Source organism: Rhinoderma darwinii, chromosome 2 (assembly GCF_050947455.1).
Source record: "Rhinoderma darwinii isolate aRhiDar2 chromosome 2, aRhiDar2.hap1, whole genome shotgun sequence".
NCBI classification, from domain to species: Eukaryota; Metazoa; Chordata; class Amphibia; order Anura; family Rhinodermatidae; genus Rhinoderma; species Rhinoderma darwinii.
This window is the reverse complement of record NC_134688.1, coordinates 213,614,588-213,632,047: the sequence shown is the minus strand read 5'-3', so window position 1 is coordinate 213,632,047 and position 17,460 is coordinate 213,614,588. Positions and strand designations below refer to the sequence as shown.

General features: G+C 43.5%; 1 long non-coding RNA gene across 1 annotated transcript; it reads left to right on the top strand.

The window, feature by feature from the left end:
- Positions 1 to 570: 570 nt before the first annotated feature.
- On the top strand, positions 571 to 17,019 carry LOC142740960 (uncharacterized). Its single transcript, XR_012880937.1, has 4 exons — positions 571 to 657; positions 11,715 to 11,867; positions 14,672 to 14,731; positions 16,933 to 17,019. It is a non-coding gene; the product is annotated as an uncharacterized LOC142740960 (long non-coding RNA).
- The last annotated feature ends 441 nt before the right edge of the window (positions 17,020 to 17,460 follow it).

Genomic DNA, 17,460 nt, shown 5'->3' with positions numbered 1-17,460 from the left:
AACATAGTTTTTCTGAACAAAGAACAAAAACCATAGAAAGGAATATTCTAATCTACTGTATGCCATCTGTTGCTGCACAATAATTACACGTTATGACAAATTGAGAAATAAACATTTTGAAACATCCTGGCATGGACTGCGACCATTTCTTAGGCCCAGGCATCGCCATGTTCTGGCTGGTTCAGGACCCAGTAGTAAAAGATTGAGAAGCCGTGGTCTAGATCACTGGGAATGAGACTCAATTTGGCATTAAAAACTGCCACATACAGTTATTGAAAATGAATACACTGGGAACATTTTCATTATGGGATTTCCCTTCCTTACACATTATAATATCTGCTTTGTTTGATTTGGGTGAAATTACTGTCCAAAAAGATTATTGATAAAAATTATAATTGTCCAGTTGTAAACATAATTCCTGAAAGACAATTGGCTGCAGTGAAGAGGTCATGTGACAGACATGTCTGGTAGTGGTGATTGGTTGTACGCCCTGTTATGAATTGAACTGGTTGGTAAGACCGTTGACCAACTGCCGCGATCAATTGTATTATAACGGCTCTTCCAGTGACTCGTGATCTCTGAGGAGCAATGTCCTGCACATTATCTCCTTTCATATGTACCTGGTTTTGACTGCACAGATCTCCTGTACATCTATCGGTAAGCGCTACTCTTAACACACTACACACAGTACAATATATTCACACTACTGATGGGGCTGAACTGTTCAGTTGTTGCTTTAATGTTAAGCAGCCATGTGACTAACTGACAGTTATGGTGCCCATGCACCCTGCAGCTGAACAATGGTAGCTGCCGGGTGGCAAAACCCACGCTGTTTTATTTGCGGATTTACAAAGCAGTTCTTGGCTACGCGACATCTACTGCTGTTTGGCCGCAGAGTGTACAGGCACCTTTGAACCTTATCTGTACATGACATGGATAACACTTCTTTGACAATGATAAATGTCTTAATAACAAAATAAATCCCATGTTTTTATGTATTCTTGTTAATGACAGATTTACAAATATATGCTTCCCTCTCTATTTAAATTGACCTGTGCAAAAGCACACAGGATGCATATTAGAAAGTGTAATCATTGTATTTTTTAATGGTACCATGTTAGGGTACACATAATGTTCTTTTTCATCTCCGCATTTCCATATATTTGTTGTTTTTTTTCATCGACACAGCCTTATAAAGGCCTATTTGCTGCTGGATGAGTTGTATTTTTTAATCTTACCATTTTGGGTACATAAATGTATTGAACAACTTTTAGTCTTGTTTTTTTAGAATCCATGTGCCGTACAAATTACATAACTTTGTTCTGCAAGTCGTTACAATTATGGCGATAGCAAAGATATAGAGTTATTTTGTGTTTTATTCGTTTTGCACTATAAAAACCTTTAAAAACACTGCATTCTGAGAATTAAACTTTTTTTTCACCTTTGTTGTTTGATTAGTTGTTTTTGCTGTTTTGGGAGGCGAGATTATAGCAATTCTGACATTGTTTTTTAGGTCATTCCCTGTGTAGGATAAATAATGTTTTATTTTTATAGTACAGGTCGCTACAGATGCGATGATACCAATCTTGTAGTTTTTACATTTTTTTTTGTACTGTGAGTTATTTTGTAGTTTTGTTTTTCATTTTTCTATAAACTTCATTCAAATTTTTTTGTACGTTTTTATTTTAGTCCTACTGCGGGATTTGAACATCCAATATCCTGATTGCTAATATAATACATTGCAATACTTCTGAATGAAATGTGCAGCCTGAAACTTGTGCAAGTTTTCTAACTTCAGGAAACCACTAACATGTAAATCTCATAAAGGTGTCCATCACTATCCTGACTCTATAGGGCCTATATAGCTGCATTTCAGTGAATGGAACAGGCACTATAGCATCGCAGAGTCCTGTTCCATGGACCTATACGTTGACAATATACGGATTCCAAACAACAGCCAGTGCCCGCCCCCACTCATACTAGCCCCTCCAACTCTGTCTTTTCCCTCCTTACAGTGACATGGGTGTCTGTGTATGTTTGAGGAGGCAGAGCTTTGTTTGAGGCAGGAGTCTTGAGTGCCTGCCACCAGTCTGAAGCCAGCCCTGTACAGCAGTGCAAGCCCAGCCAGCAGAAGCTGAGAGAGTCTGCTGAGGCAGGCAGTGCCTGCTTCTCACCCTGTGCTCCCCTGCTACCTCCCTGTGGCCACCCTTCGTGCCCTCTTTCCTCACAGAGCCCCACTGTAAGGAAGTGGTCCCAGGCAGGTGATGAAGTAAGGGTTAATGCAGGTATTTCGCAGCATTGATGGTACGAAGACAGGAGAATTCTTGCAAACTAAACCGGTGTTCACAATACACCCAACCACAGCAGGAACTACAAAACTTCTCAATATTAGAGGCATAGTTCTTAGATGCGGCTTATTCATGCGGATGACTGCTGGCTGGCTCACATTTTGTCGCAGAAAGAGCCAAGGGCACTCTTCCCTGGTTGGTCCGTCAGGCACAGGCCGCAACTGGCTGCACTGTACTTGATGCATGCTGTACATGTGGGAAGGATCACGTGTACAGTCATAACGTTACAATGCAATAACAGCAGCACAACATAACATGTCTTAAAACGATATCACCTTCTGAGGGGAAAAACACAGTCAAAGACATATATACAAAATTGATATAACTGGCCTCAAATAAATACACAGGCCAAACTGGCCACCCTTCTTATGTAACAGCACCTGGGGGGGGGGGGGGACAGCAGCAAAAGCACACAGGCAGCTTTATTAAAAGGCACAGTGCACCAATAAATAACCAATACTGGCATATATACAAATTAGGCAGCAAAGTTTCCTTTACGGGTTAGAAATCCTCCTCCACAGCCTTATACTGCCATCTATTGTACCCCCGTCTTCTCCCCTAACCACCGTCTGCCTTCTCCACCCCGCCCCAAAATTGCTCCTGTCACTTTCTGTCCCCACACAGAACTGCTGCCAACCTTTGCCCTCCCCAACACAAACGCCACTCACCCACTGGACACATACCGCATATGCAGCTCACAAATTGGGCACACTGACACCACTGATACATTAGACACATGACACACACATAGCCCACACACTGCATAATTCACTCATACAATACATCAAACAAACAAACAAACAAACAAACAAACAAACAAACAAACAAACAAACACACACAACACTTCACTCCCATTGCAATATTTTCCTGCTTTCTTTTGTAGAGTGCTGGACCTTGGCAACTGGCAAGCAGAATGCTAGTAGGACATAGGCATCTGTACCCAAACTCCCTACCACCACTAAGCCCGTCCGTATAGCCGATAAACACCGCCCCTTTTGTTAAGCACCGCCCATCACATTTAAAAATAAATGTAAAAGTTCTTCTTACACTCACCACCTAACACTACAGCAGTCCAGTTGGGCCACCCTCCTATAGGGGCCCCTGTGCAACGGGCAGTATGTCTCCTGACTGCCATGGAACAGCAGTAGAAATACGAGCACTACGGCCCCTTCAAAACAGCTGATCGGCTGGGGTCCCGGGAGTTAGATTCCGACCCATCAACTATTGATGCCCTATCCTGAGGATAGGCCATCAATTTTTACTGTCTGGTAAACCCCTTTAAAGGCTCTGTAAACCTTTGATGAGTATGTATTGTATTATTTTTTTTTAATAAACAGGTCAATCAGTGTGATTGGTGTAACATTTTAATTCGTTTTTTTTACTTTTTTAGATACAGCTGCTCTGTATTCTGTATACAGAGCAGCTGTATGTAGCGCTAAATCCTGTTGCCGTTAGGTCCATGGGACTGACGGGTTCAGTGAAAGTGGATCCTGATTGTCTCTGACACGCACGATCCAACTGGTATCCATCATATATCCATTATGTGATAGATTACAGGTAGATTCTGCATGTCAGAGACACGCCGGACCCTCTGACCCTGAACCCGTCAGGTCCGCGGGACTGACGGATTAATATCACAGTGAAATATAGAGAATACAGAGCAGCTGTATCTCAAAAAGTAAAACAGATTTTTAGTAAAAACTATTTATAAAGTTACACCAAACACACTGACTGACCTGTTTAACCACTTGCGGACCGCTCATAGACTATAAACGTCCTCCAGAACGTCCTGCAGAGTTAGCAGGTTTTCCGCTCCGCGGCGGTATTTAGCTGCGTGATACAGCTGTCTCTAGACAGCTGTATCATGGAACTTTAACCGGAGACCACTCAGCATGGTCTCCGGTCATGTGATCGTTGGGGCAACCTGTCACAACGATCACATTGCACCTAACAGCAGCACTTACGCGCCGATTGTGAGGAACTCTGTGATACTGCTGTCTAGAAACAGCTGATATCACGGAGCTTTCACCTGGAGACCACTCAGTGTGGTCTCCAGTCACGTGATCCCTATGACAGCATGTGACAGCGATCACATTGCTCCTCCCAGCAGCGATTGCACGTCGATGGTAAGGAGACCAGCTATGTGATCGCTGTGACAGTCTGTCACAGTGATTACATGCGTGCCGACGGTAAGGAGCTCCATGATACAGCTGTCTAGAGACAGTTGTATCACGAGCTTCAGAGTCGTCTCTGGTCAGGTGATCGTTGTGACAGCCTGTCACAGTGATCAGCAGTTGCATCTTCTCCCTCTCTAGCAGACTGCCAGAGAGGGAGTAGAATAATGTAATGTAAAAAAAAAACAACAAAAAAACACACACATACTTTTTTTTCTTTTCAGTAAAAATTTTCTCTATAAATAATTTGGTCTATATGCTACACGGCGACTTTGGCCACGCACGACACAGGTCGACCGGCCAAAGATTGCTATGTCCCGTAGCCTACATTGCATGTAATAAAAGTCAATGTGGTTGTGTCGCAACGTGCAAGTTGCCATGACATGGCAGTTGCAAGAAATCCAAACTGTCGTGTCGCAGTTACTTGCAGGTCGCAACGCAACCACATTGACTTTCATTACTTGCGGTGTAGGCTATGGGACATAGCGATCTTTGGTTGGATGACCTGTGTCGTGGCGAAAGTCACCATGTAACTCACACAGAGTATTTTGCAGGCAGTAAAAAATCTGCCTCAAAATTCCTTCAGGAATTTTGAGGTAGATTTTGACCTGCCTGCCCTTTTTTGCTGTTTATTTTTCGCCTGATGCCATTGAGAACCGCGGACGTAAAATTATTTTTCTGCCTCCCAGTTGCCCGGGAAAAAAAACAACAATTTTGCCCGTTTCCACGTCAAAATCAGCGCCAAAAAACTCTGTGAACTGGGCCTTAGGGTGATGTTAGATGTGGCGGATTCACTGCAAGTTTTACCTGCGGCTTTGCGCAGGCAAAGTCTGCAGCAGATTACAGTACAAGGCAAGTAGATGTGATTTTACAAAACTCATCTGCATGCTGTAGACATTTTACACGGCACATTTTCAAATCTTTGATATGTCATTAAATTAATACCTTGGGGTCTACTTTCCAAAAAATAATAATTTTTGGGGTGTCATAGGGGTTAATCAGCTGTTTTGAAGGGGCCGCGATGCTCGTACGATCGTCGCTTCCCTTTCATTTCCTTTACTGCTCACACTGTGAATCGCGGACACATTTGTAGCGGCGGTAGAATACTAAATCCCCCTAAATAAATGCCCCTCCTCGCTACCAAATTGTGCCATAGATAAGGCAAAGCCTTTCAGGGTACTGGGACAGCTGGGTAACAAACCATGTGAATCTGTAATAGAGACTGCTAAACATTAATCCAAACTAAATAAATCCTGCTCTTATCTCTCAAATTGTGTCATATTTAGGCAGATTTGCCTTTGAGGGTTCCAGAAAAGCTGGGTAACAAACCATGTGAAGCTGTAATAGAGACTGTAGAATACTTAATCCCCCTAAATAAATGCCCCTCGTCGCTACCAAATTGCACTATATCTAGGCAGATTTGTCTTTCAGGAACCCAGGAAAGCTGGGTAACAAACCATGTGAAGCTGTAATAGAGACTGTAGAATACTAAATCCCCCTAAATAAGTGACCCTCGTTGCTACCAAATTGCACTATATCTAGGCAGATTTGTCTTTCAGGAACCTGCGTAACCTGTATTCCGTAGGGGGACTTAGCGCACAATTTCCCCGCAGAATTTGATACGAATTCTTGGAAAATCCACATATGTTACATACAGATTTAGTTGCGGATTTAGCATCAGATTTGACGTAGGTTTCAGCCTATACATTGCAAAGGCTGAAATGCGCAGTTAAAATCCGCTGCTTCTCCGCAACAGAATGAGCACGCTGCAGATTTGAAAATATGCAGAATGCTCCGCTGCGTGAAACGCACTACATGTCCTATATTTCTGCGCTGTTCGCGCATCACGCACCCATTGAAGTCAATGGGTGCGTGAAAATCACGCGCAGCACACGGAAGCACTTCCGGGTGCCGCGCCTGATTCGCGCAACAGCAGTAAAAACTATGAATGTAAACAGAAAAGCACCACGTGCTTTTCTGTTTACAAACATAGTTTCATAATGATGGCGGCTGCGCGAAAATCACGCAGCCACGCATCATACGCTGCTGATATACGGAGCTGTTATGTACCTTCTGCGCGCGCAAAATGCAGCGTTTTTTGGAGCGCAAAACGCACACGCTCGTGTGAATCCGGCCTTAGACTGGGTTTCCATTTGCACTCACCACTACCTGTTTATTATCACACGCATCATCATCATTCATTCCTCATTTAAATATTTCCCCTTCCTAGATCCTCTCCACACAACATTGATTTCTAGTTTTTTCCGTGCAACGTGCCCTTTCTCTCAGTATTATTACGGCACACCAATGTCTGTCCTCTTATTTCACATTCCTATTATATACTAACTCATTTATTTCAAACTGCGCAGATACACCCTTTTTTTAATTAAATCTTCTACCAGTATCCTTTCCTTTTATCTTCTAAGGCACAAGCATGATGGAGGGTGCGCTGATGAAGTTTTATAAACAAACAAACTCTCTCGGGGGGGGGGGAGTGGCTCTGGCTCCTTCCGTCCGCTGTCTCCTATTGGAGTAGGCTGTGGGCGGCGTGGTCAGTCCTCGCCGCCCCACATCCTCTCTGATGACTCGGCACAGGAAGTGGGGCAGCGCCATCTTTGTACCCCGCATCAGACGCCGTCTTCCTCCATCCTGGCCACACCTACCTCTTTCCTCTCCACTCAGAACACCTGAGATACGCATTACATAAGAGTGGGCACCAACAGTTAGACCCTAACCCCGGACGAAGGCAGGTGCCGAAACGCGCGTCGGGTGTAGACGTCTCATCCACATTCACAATGTCCACTGGTATGTTCAAACTAATCTCTGTCTCTTTGTAGCAGCCTGTATTGAATTTGTCATTTCTTAACTGCATTTAAAGAGAATGTGTTGCCAGAAAAACATGTTTGTTTTTTTTAAATTAAACATTTAGTGTGTAGGTGATTAAACATTGTTCAAATTTTTTTTATTTTTTTCACGAGTCAGGAAATATTATAAATTAGATTCTAATTTATAATATTTCCCATTGCTGGTCACTAGATGGAGCTATTCCCAAAATTGCAGCATTGCAAAATTGGGTAAAAAGCCCTCGCTCTAGTGAGCTCTCAGCATCCCCCCCTCCTTTATCCTGGCTAGTGCCGGGATAAACGAGGGGTTTGAACGGTCTAACCTCCTACACTGTGTGTCGCCATTTTTTGAGCTAACACACAGTGTAGTAGGTTTACATACAGTAGTAAACGTACACAAACACGAACATACATAGAAATCTCTTACCTGCTCCTGCCGCCGCGGCTCCCTCCGGCCCGTCCGCTCCGTCTGCTGCCGCTGGTCCAAGTGCACAAGTCCGGAAGCCGCGACCGGAAGTAGTAATCTTACTGTCCGGCCGCGACTTCCGGTCCACAGGAAAATGGCGCCGGACGGCGCGCATTTCAAATTGGACTGTGTGGAAGCGGCGCATGCGCAGTTCCCACACAGACGGCGTACACAGAAGTGGATGGGACGGGACCCGTTCGCAGTCCCTATGGGACTGTGGCTGCCGTATTCCATGTCTGTATGTGTCGTTAATCGACACATACAGAAATGGAACAAAAAATGGCAGCCCCCATAGGGAAGAAAAAGTGTAAAAATAAGAAAAAGTAAAACACAAACACACAAATAAATATAAACGTTTTTAATAAAGCACTAACATCTTTAACATATGAAAAAAAAAATTGTGATGACACTGTTCCTTTAAGATTGGCCTTTCTACATTTTCCTACACTTTTTGTAGACTGGTTGCGGTGCATATTATGTCCCTACTTAGGAACCGCTCCCATTTTTACAGATACTAGCCATATATCCACTGCAGTCCAGTTTGACCTTTTCTCTACAGTCTGGCTTGACTCCATTTATCTTTTGTGCTGCTGCATTATTATGCCCATCTATAACACGCTGAGAAAACAACCATACCTGGCTTATGATCTATTTGACGTCTTTTTTATTGTGTGACTTATCCTCTGTTCCATTTTTAACTTGTTCAATGTCTCTATGTAATAAAATTTGTATATTTTTGTATTCTCATGTGCCTTAGTCGATCATTCTTTCTTGGTAGTCTCTCTGGGTTTCCACAGTGCAGATTTGCTGCGGATTTTGTCAGCATTTTGTAAGCCAAAGCCAGAATTGGATCAAGGAGAGCGGACCTATAAGGGTATGTTCACACACAGTAGCAAAATACGTCTGTAATTACGGAGCTGTTTTCGCCTGAAAACAGCTCCTGATTTTCAGACGTTTTTTAACAACTCACGTTTTTCGCGGCGTATTTTACGGACGTTATTGGAGCTGTTTTTCAATGGAGTCAATGAAAAACGGTTCCAAAAATGTCCCAAGAAGTTGAACGCACTTCTTTGATGCGGGCGTCTTTTTACGCGCCGTCTTTTGACAGCGACGCGTAAAATTACACCTCGTGGGAACAGAACATCATAGTAACCCATTGAAAGCAATGAGTAGATGTTTGTAGGCGTAATGGAGCCGTTTTTTCAGGGGTAATTTGAGGCGTAAAATGCCCGAATTACGTCTGAAAACAGTGCGTGTGAACATACCCTAAGGCCTTCCTATAAGGAGTTCACAAGGAGTTTTTTGGCGAGTCTTTTCACGCGGAAACTGCGCGGCCGAAAATGGAGGCGGTTTTTTCCCGCGATAGGTAAAACCGGCTCGCGGGAGAAAGTAGGGACATGCCCTATCTTCGGGTGTTTACGCCTCTGACCTCCCATTGAAATCAATGGGAGGCAGAGAAAGCATATTTCGCGGCGTTTTATGCCCGCGGCCCTCAATGGCTGTGGGCGAAAAACGCTGTGAAAATCAGCGTGCAGGCAGAGGAAAATCTGCCTCAAAATTCCAAACGGAATTTTGAGGCAGAATTTCCTCCTGCAAAAAACAAAGTGTGAACCCAGCTTTAGGCCTTATTTACACGAACGTGTTAAACGTCCGTGGGACGGCCGTTGAAACAGCGGCCGTCCCACGGACCTATGTAATTCAATGTGGCCGTTCACACAGCCGTTGTTTCAACGGACCGTGTGAAGGGTCCATGTGAAAATAGGACATGTCCGTTATTTTCGCGCATCCCTCCATAGACTCTCAACTATGGGGGATGCGTGACATCGCGTCCCGAAGCGCTGAGCGCGGATGCACCTCGGACATGAAAAACTGCACTTTTTCATGTCCGAGATGCGCAGCGTTCCTGTAAATAAGGCCTCAGGGTGTTCACAAGTGGCATTTCCACTGCAGATGTTTAGATAGAGGAGGCTGGGATTAAAAGGCTCCCTCTTTTCTGCAAAATCACAACTGCTTTTTTCTGCAGCTTGCTGGAAGTCTTGCAAGTTTATCTATAGGGGACAATTTTATAAAAGGATTTATTTAATTTAATGTGTGTTTTTAAGGTTAAGGGTATGCTCATATACTTAACAAAAAACTGCTGTAAAATACGTAGCTGTTTTCAAGGGAAAACAGCCTATGATTTTCAGGCGTTTTTTATGCATCAAGCGTTTTTTGATGCCTTTTTTGCGACCGTTTTTGTAGATGTTTTTCTATTGAGAAAATGAAAAATGGCTCCAAAAAGGCTCAAGAAGTAACATGCACTTCTTTTTTACAAGGCTTTTTTTATGTGCCGTTTTTACAAACGACGCGTAAAAAACACCCCATGGGAACGAAACGCCGTTTTTCCCATTGACATTTATGGGCAGATGTTGGGAGGCGTTCAGGCCATGTATTTTCAGCCGTTTTTCAAGGCGTTTACGGCCCGAAAAACAGCTGAAAATAGGGTGAACATACCCTAAGGCTGGGTTCACAGGAAAAACAACTTGACAGCTCCGTGTGGCAGCAGCATATGGTGCGCGGCTGCGTGCTTTTCGCGCAGCCGCCATCATTATGACACTCCATTTGGATGTTTGTAAACAGAAAAGCACGTGGTGCTTTTCTGTTTACATTCAGAGTTTGACAGCTGTTGCGCGAATCACGCTTCCGTGCGACATGCGTGGTTTTCACGCACCCATTGACTTCAATGGGTGCGTGATTTGTGCAAAACGCCCAAAGAACTGACATGTGGTGACTTTTTTTCAGCGAACTCACGCTGAGTTAGAATCACGGACATGTCTGCACGGCCCCATAGACTAATATAGGTCCGTTGCACGGACGTTTTTCCCGTTCGTCTGAATAAAGCCTCAGTGTCACTTTTAACATGAGACATGAGGAAGTGAGGATTGTTCCTGGGAATACTCCTGAAGGGCAGCATATTATAGGTAGAGATCCGCTGAGCTATTATGTTAATACATCACAAAAAATATTATAAAAAGAATACACATGTAAAGCTCTAAAGTGCTAATCAAAAGTGAAAGTCTTCTAGCGGGAACGTGATGCATAAAAAAGTTACACCTTGTCCTGCAAAAATAAAACAAGGCCTTAAATAGAAACGTAGACATTAAAATAAAAAAAAGTTTATGGCTAGAAGGCAAAAAAATAGAAATGGCCAAGCATGCTGCAACCTTAATAAGTTCACAATTGTTCCAGTATAAGCCTACAGTAGTGATTCTGAACTCTATTGCCAACGTGTAAAATGGTATACGATGTGGTTGCTTTGAAATGTACATTTGTTTATAACGCATAATGATCTGCTTTCAGTGCTCTATAAATGATGAATTCTTCATGGATATTCATCTATAGCACTCACAGGCTTCTCCCTACAGTTGACATCATAGTCTTCTCCCTTCAGTTGATGACATCACAGCTGATGGAATACATAGGGTATGTTCACACGAGGGCGTCCGTAACGGCTGAAATTACGGGGATGTTTCAGCCTGAAAACATCCCCGTAATTTCAGCCGTAACGGCATGTGCAGGCGCTTGAACGCCGCGTCAATTACGGACGTAATTGGCGCTGCTATTCATTGGAGTCAATGAATAACGGCTCCAATTACGGCCAAAGAAGTGACAGGTCACTTCTTTGACGCGGGCGTCTATTTACTCGCCGTCATTTGACAGCGGCGCGTATATTACACCGCGTGTGAACAGACAAACGTCTGCCCATTGCTTTCAATGGGCAGATGTTTGTCAGCGCTATTGAGGCACTATTTTCGGACGTAATTCGGGGGAAAAACGCCCGAATTACGTCCGTAAATAGGCCGTGTGAAAATACCCTAAGGCATTGTGATGTCTTTTTTACAGACAAGCACCTGATGCAGCAGCTCTTATGTGTAGAGCAGTCTTCGTCCCATCAGACCTGTTCAGTTCTCAGACAAGACCACCATTTTCTTCATGCTACAAGATCTTCACATCATAATCACAGGCTCTGCAGGAAAGTTCACCGCAGGGAAGCAGGTAAAGACCATTCCAGTTTTGTATGCCAGGGCAGGGGGTCACCTTCAGACTTTCTCTAGGCCATGTTTCTTACATGTTCCAAGAGTTGCAGCAGTTTTCAAAACCATGTCCCCCATTTCATATCTAATTATTGTATGGCCACTCAAGCTGCTGTAACGTCCTTCCTCCTGAGCGCTGGAGCAGCTTTCAATATACAATAAGCTAATGTTGATTTCTATCCATGAATGCTGCTATATGTCAGAAACCTCCAGCATTACCTGGAGGTCATAAGAACTTACTTAAAGAGGCTCTGTCACCAGATTATAAAATCCCTATCTCCTATTGAATGTAATCGGCGCTGCAATGTAAGACAAGAGTAAAGTTTTGTTTTTTGAAAAACGATCATTTTTGCCCAAGTTATGAGCAATTTTAGATTTATGCAAATTAGTTTTTCAATGGACAACTGGGCGTGTTTTTTCGTTTTTACCAACTGGGCGGGTCTACTCGTTTTACCAACTGGGCGTTGTGAATAGAAGATCACGCTGTGACGTCGCTTCCTCCCACAGGTCCTTCACCATCGCGTCGGACGAGAGAAGACACATCGGCTCCAGGCGTCCGAAAGGGTACATTTGAATCTGCAGCAGCATATCTCGGACGCCTGGAACCGATGTGTCTTCTCTCATCCGATGCGATGGTGAAGGACCTGTGGGAGGAAGTGACATCACAGCGTGATCTCTCGAGAACACGCTGTGTGTCTGTGCAGTGAAAGAAGCTGGGTGGGAACGATGAGAAGTGTATGACGCTGATTGCTCAGCGTCATACACTTCTATTCACAATGCCCAGTTAGTAAAACGAGTAAGCCCGCCCAGTTGGTAAAAACAGAATACACGCCCAGTTGGTAAAACGAGAAAACACGCCCAGTTGTCCATTGAAAAGCTCATTTGCATAAATCTAAAATTGCTCATAACTTGGGCAAAAATGATAGTTTTTAAAAAACAAACAAAAAACATTACTGTTATCTACATTGCAGCGCCGATCACATTCAATAGGGATTTAAAAATCTGGTGACAGAGCCTCTTTAACAGCCTGGTGCACCCCTGATTGTAGTTATATGGCTACATGCTCATATGACAAAAAGAAAAATTTAGACTATGGAAGAATAAGAAATACAGCATTTTATGGGTAGAGATGCCCTCTAAGGCTGTGTTCACATCAGCGTTGTCTTTCCTTTGAGGGTTTCCGTCAGGGAAACTCCTCAACGGAAAGGCAAACGGAAACCTTAGCTTCCGTTTGCATCACCATTATGACAGGTTTCCGTCATTGTTTTGACAGAATCAATAGCGCAGTCAACTTCTGAGGCCCTTAAACTGAAAGTCAAAGGATTGTCAGAGGTAGTCATAAAAACCCTACAAAAAAGTAGTAAAAATGTCACTAACGCCATCTATGGGAAGGTCTGGAAGAAATGCTTATCCTCTTGTGGCGACTCCTTTCCCGATATTAATCATCCTAATATTGCACAGATATTGGACTTTCTGCAATCAGGCCTGGAAAAAGGACTAAAACCTAGCACCTTAAAAGTTCAAGTATTCGCTTTGCGGCATTTTTTTTTTTTTAGCAAGATCTGGCCTCCCATAGATGGATAAAAATATTCTTTGTGGCAGCATCTAGATTATCTCCCAGACCTTGTGTAGTTCTTCCTCCTTGGGATTTAAACGTAGTATTGAGAGGTTTGGTGTCATCTCCCTTTGAACCTATATATCTTCCTGTAAGATAAATCATCTCTCTTAGAAGGCAGCTTTTTTGATAGCTATACCCACAGCTAGAAGGGTAGGAGAAATTCAGGCCCTCACTATTGGGGATCCCTTTCTCAGAATCCTAGATGATAGGCTTATTTTCCATCCAGATCCCACCTTCTTTCCCAAGGTAATGTTAAACTTCCACATGTCCCAAGATGTAGTTGTTCCTTCATTTTGTCAAAATCCAACAAACAAAAAGGAAGAAGAATTTCACACACTAGATTATCCTACAATATATTGAGTCCACAAACTTGTGGGGGAAAGATCTTAATCCTGTCATTCAATTTAATGGTCCTAATAAGAGAAAGAAGGTGGCAAAAAATACATTGGCAAAATGGATTAAAATGGCGATCTGTGTATTTTATGAAAAGCTCTACATGTCTCCCTCAGATCATCTGAACGCCCACTCTACAGGCTTTGTCAGTATTCTGGGCAGAAAGAGCGGATACATCCATTGAACAGATCTGCAAAGCAGCAACCTGGTCACCCGTTCACACTTTTACAAAACATTACAGGTTACATCTGTTTTCAGCAAGGATCTGGGAATTCTCCTGTGGTGCTGTCTTGGAGGGTGCCTTGAGAAAATAGAATTAGATTTACCGGTTATTTGGTTTCTAGTAAACCCTCCATGACAGCACCCTTATATCCCCCCCTTTATTTATGTTAATTAAACATTATTTACAGATATTTATGGCAAGTACTAGATATATACAAAGCCCAGCAGCACTGGCAGCGTGTGGGTGCAAGCTCTGAGGAACAGACCAAAGTTCCAAATACACAGAAATTGAAAAGATGAGCAGCAACTCCAAGGATTCAGGTGAAAAAAATGGGTACTTTATTGCCCGTGCAACGTTTCAGCTCCGTCCACTAGAGCCTTTCTCAAGCTTGCTGACAATGAGTTGCTGCTAATTTTTTCTATGACAAGTAATAGATATGTAAAGTTACCAGAAATGTTTAGTGGACATACACTGAGGAGAAACGGTGGGGTGGGGCTATTTAACCTCTTGTGCTTTTTCCTGTCCATATTAGAGGCGGAGTCTTACCTCCTGTGGTGCTGTCATGGAGGGTTTACTAGAAACCGAATTACCGGTAAGTCTAATTCTATTTTCTCCCACTCTGCTGGCCACTTCCCCACACACCACTGTCCATCAAAATATGCTATGTACCCATATGAACCTGTCGCATCTGTGAACAGTCTTAGCCTTTGATTTGATGCCGGCTCCTTCAACCATACTGCCACTTCAATAAAGTCCTCCAAAAATCTACCCCACACCTCAAAATCCTCTTTTGGGTACTTTGTTACCTAATTTTGTGAAAAACTTTTTTACTCACACTGAACTACGCTCAATACTCTTACAGAAAATCCTCCCTGTTGGTATGACTGCATGCAAAGTTCAATTACCCTATCAGTGATTGCAACTCCTTCAACTTGACTCGCTCCTTGCCCTTCATGATTTGAAACGTTTGCTTCAGCACCTACACCTTATAATACCTTATCCACTGGCAATCTACACACTCCCTCCACCAAGTCAGTGCCAACTGCGGGTAGAAAATTGAAGTCCGGCCCAGAGGAAGAGGGGATCTGCTGTATGACGGATTTATAAAAATTTACGCTGAGCGTAAATTATAGCGGAAATCTATGCTAGCTCATAGCTGGTGCAGATTTTGGAGCACTGACAGCCCATGTTGTGCCAAATTTATTCAGAGCCGTGGGCTTCTTGGGGTCTGTTCACATCAAAGTTTTTCTTTTCGTAGGGAGGTATACTTCGAGTCCTGACATATACCTTGAAAGACGTATCCCAGTGTATAGGCATACAATAGGATACGTCGCCCGAACTCCCCGGACACAGTGCTACTTTAAGCACTAAGCTCAGGAAAGCCGGCAACCCTCTGGACAGGGATTCTGCTTTTGGATGGAGCCCCTGACATATATGGACAGTGACGTTAAAGGCTTTGACATGCTGGAATCCCTGGCCAGAGCGTCGGCAATGCTGTGGCCGGGGATTCTGCTTCTAGAGGGAGCCTTTGTTGTCACTTTTCATATATAGACAGTGATGTCCGGGCCTTTCAATTATGGAGTCACCAGCCAGAGCATCGAAAGCGGCTCTGGCCAGGGACTCCTGTCTTGGAAAAGCTCTTGACATCACTGTACATATATGGACAGTGATGTTAGGAGCTTAAAAACTCAGGCTGGGGATTCTGCTCCTGGAGGACAATTAGACCGTTAGGACAGTTAGGTCAGGAGCTTTAAGATGCCGAAATCCTAGGCCAAAACATCGGCATTGCTCTAGCTGGATTTCTCTCCTGGAGGGAGTTTCTAACATCACCGTCCAAATGTGGACAGTGACGTTAGAGGCTTTGAGATGTTGGAATCTCCGACCAGAGCATTGGCAATGCTCTGGCCAGGGATTATGCTACTGGAGGAACCCTTGACGTTACTGTCCGTACATGGACACTGATGTTACGGGCTTTGTCATGCGAGAATTTCAGGCCAGAGCGTCGGTTCCTCTCCTGGAAGGAGCCCTTGATGTCAATGTCCAGATATGGACAGTGACGTTAGGGGCTTTGAGATGCTGGACTCCCCGGCCAAAAGCGTCTGCGACTGTAGCTGGGGATTCTGATGCTGTAGGATCCCCTGATATTACTGTCCATGTATCGACAGTGACGTGAGGGGCTTTGTAATGCGAGTGTCCCAGACCAGAGAATTGGCAAAGCTGTGCCTGGGGGGAGCCCTTGACGTCACTGTCCATATAAGGATGGTGACGTCAGGGGCCCCACTAGTGCTGGATTCCCTGGCCAGAGTGCTACCGATGCTCTAGGCCCGGAGTCTGAATAGTTGAAAGCTTATTTCAGCGAGCTTCTGTTTAATATTGGCGTATAAAAACGCCAGTCTTACTAAATTCCACCCATTGGTTTCATGCAACAGCGGGAGGTGGGGTCCTGCTGCTCGACAGATTTACTATAAGTTACATCAGGCATTGGCGTAAATTATAGCGAAAATCTATGCCAGATCGTATCTGGCGTAGCTTTCAGTTTGTGGAGCCTTGACAGCCCAAGTTGTGTCAAATTTATTAAGAGCCGTGCTGATATGTAACTATACTTCTTACGTATGTTTTAATATTGTGTGATTGAACTTGATATGCTAGACTTGATAAAAAGTTACTATTAAAATACAAACCAGACAGCTCCCTACTAAGTTAGAGTTTGAGAAGCTGCATACTATTCTCTCCTTCTACTTTGCCTAAATGGTAAGAAAATTTATTATTTTCTTTCTCTACCTAAAATGGCAGAAAAAACACCTATATTGGAGATGGAAACGACGGCCAGAGGGGAAAAGGAGAAGGCCGGTGTTTTTAAATTGCATTTTTTTCCTAGGTGTTTTCTATTCTATTTGCTGACAATTTTGGCAAAGTAGCTAAAAAGTAGATGTGTTTATAATATGTGATTTTGTAAAGTAATGTAATGGGTCAAAATAAAGATTGCGGTAGTTATCTGACAGAAGAAAAGTTGTAAATAATGTTGCACACCTCTTTTGAGTAAAAATAAATTTTTGGGGAAAATTATGCTATTTTCGCCTCTTTCCAAACAGGAAGTGGGTCCCAGCGGTAGGGGGTTCTGATGCACGACAGATTCAATATAAACACAATAGAAAATGGTTTAAATTCTAGCGGAAATCTATGCAAGCTTGTATCTGGCATAGCTTTAAGTTTGTGGAGCCCTGGCAGCCCATGTTGCCGAAAATTTATTAAGAGCCGTACGCTTTTTAGTCAATTTATCGCAACTTACTTCTGCAGGCTTCTGTTTAACAATGGCATATG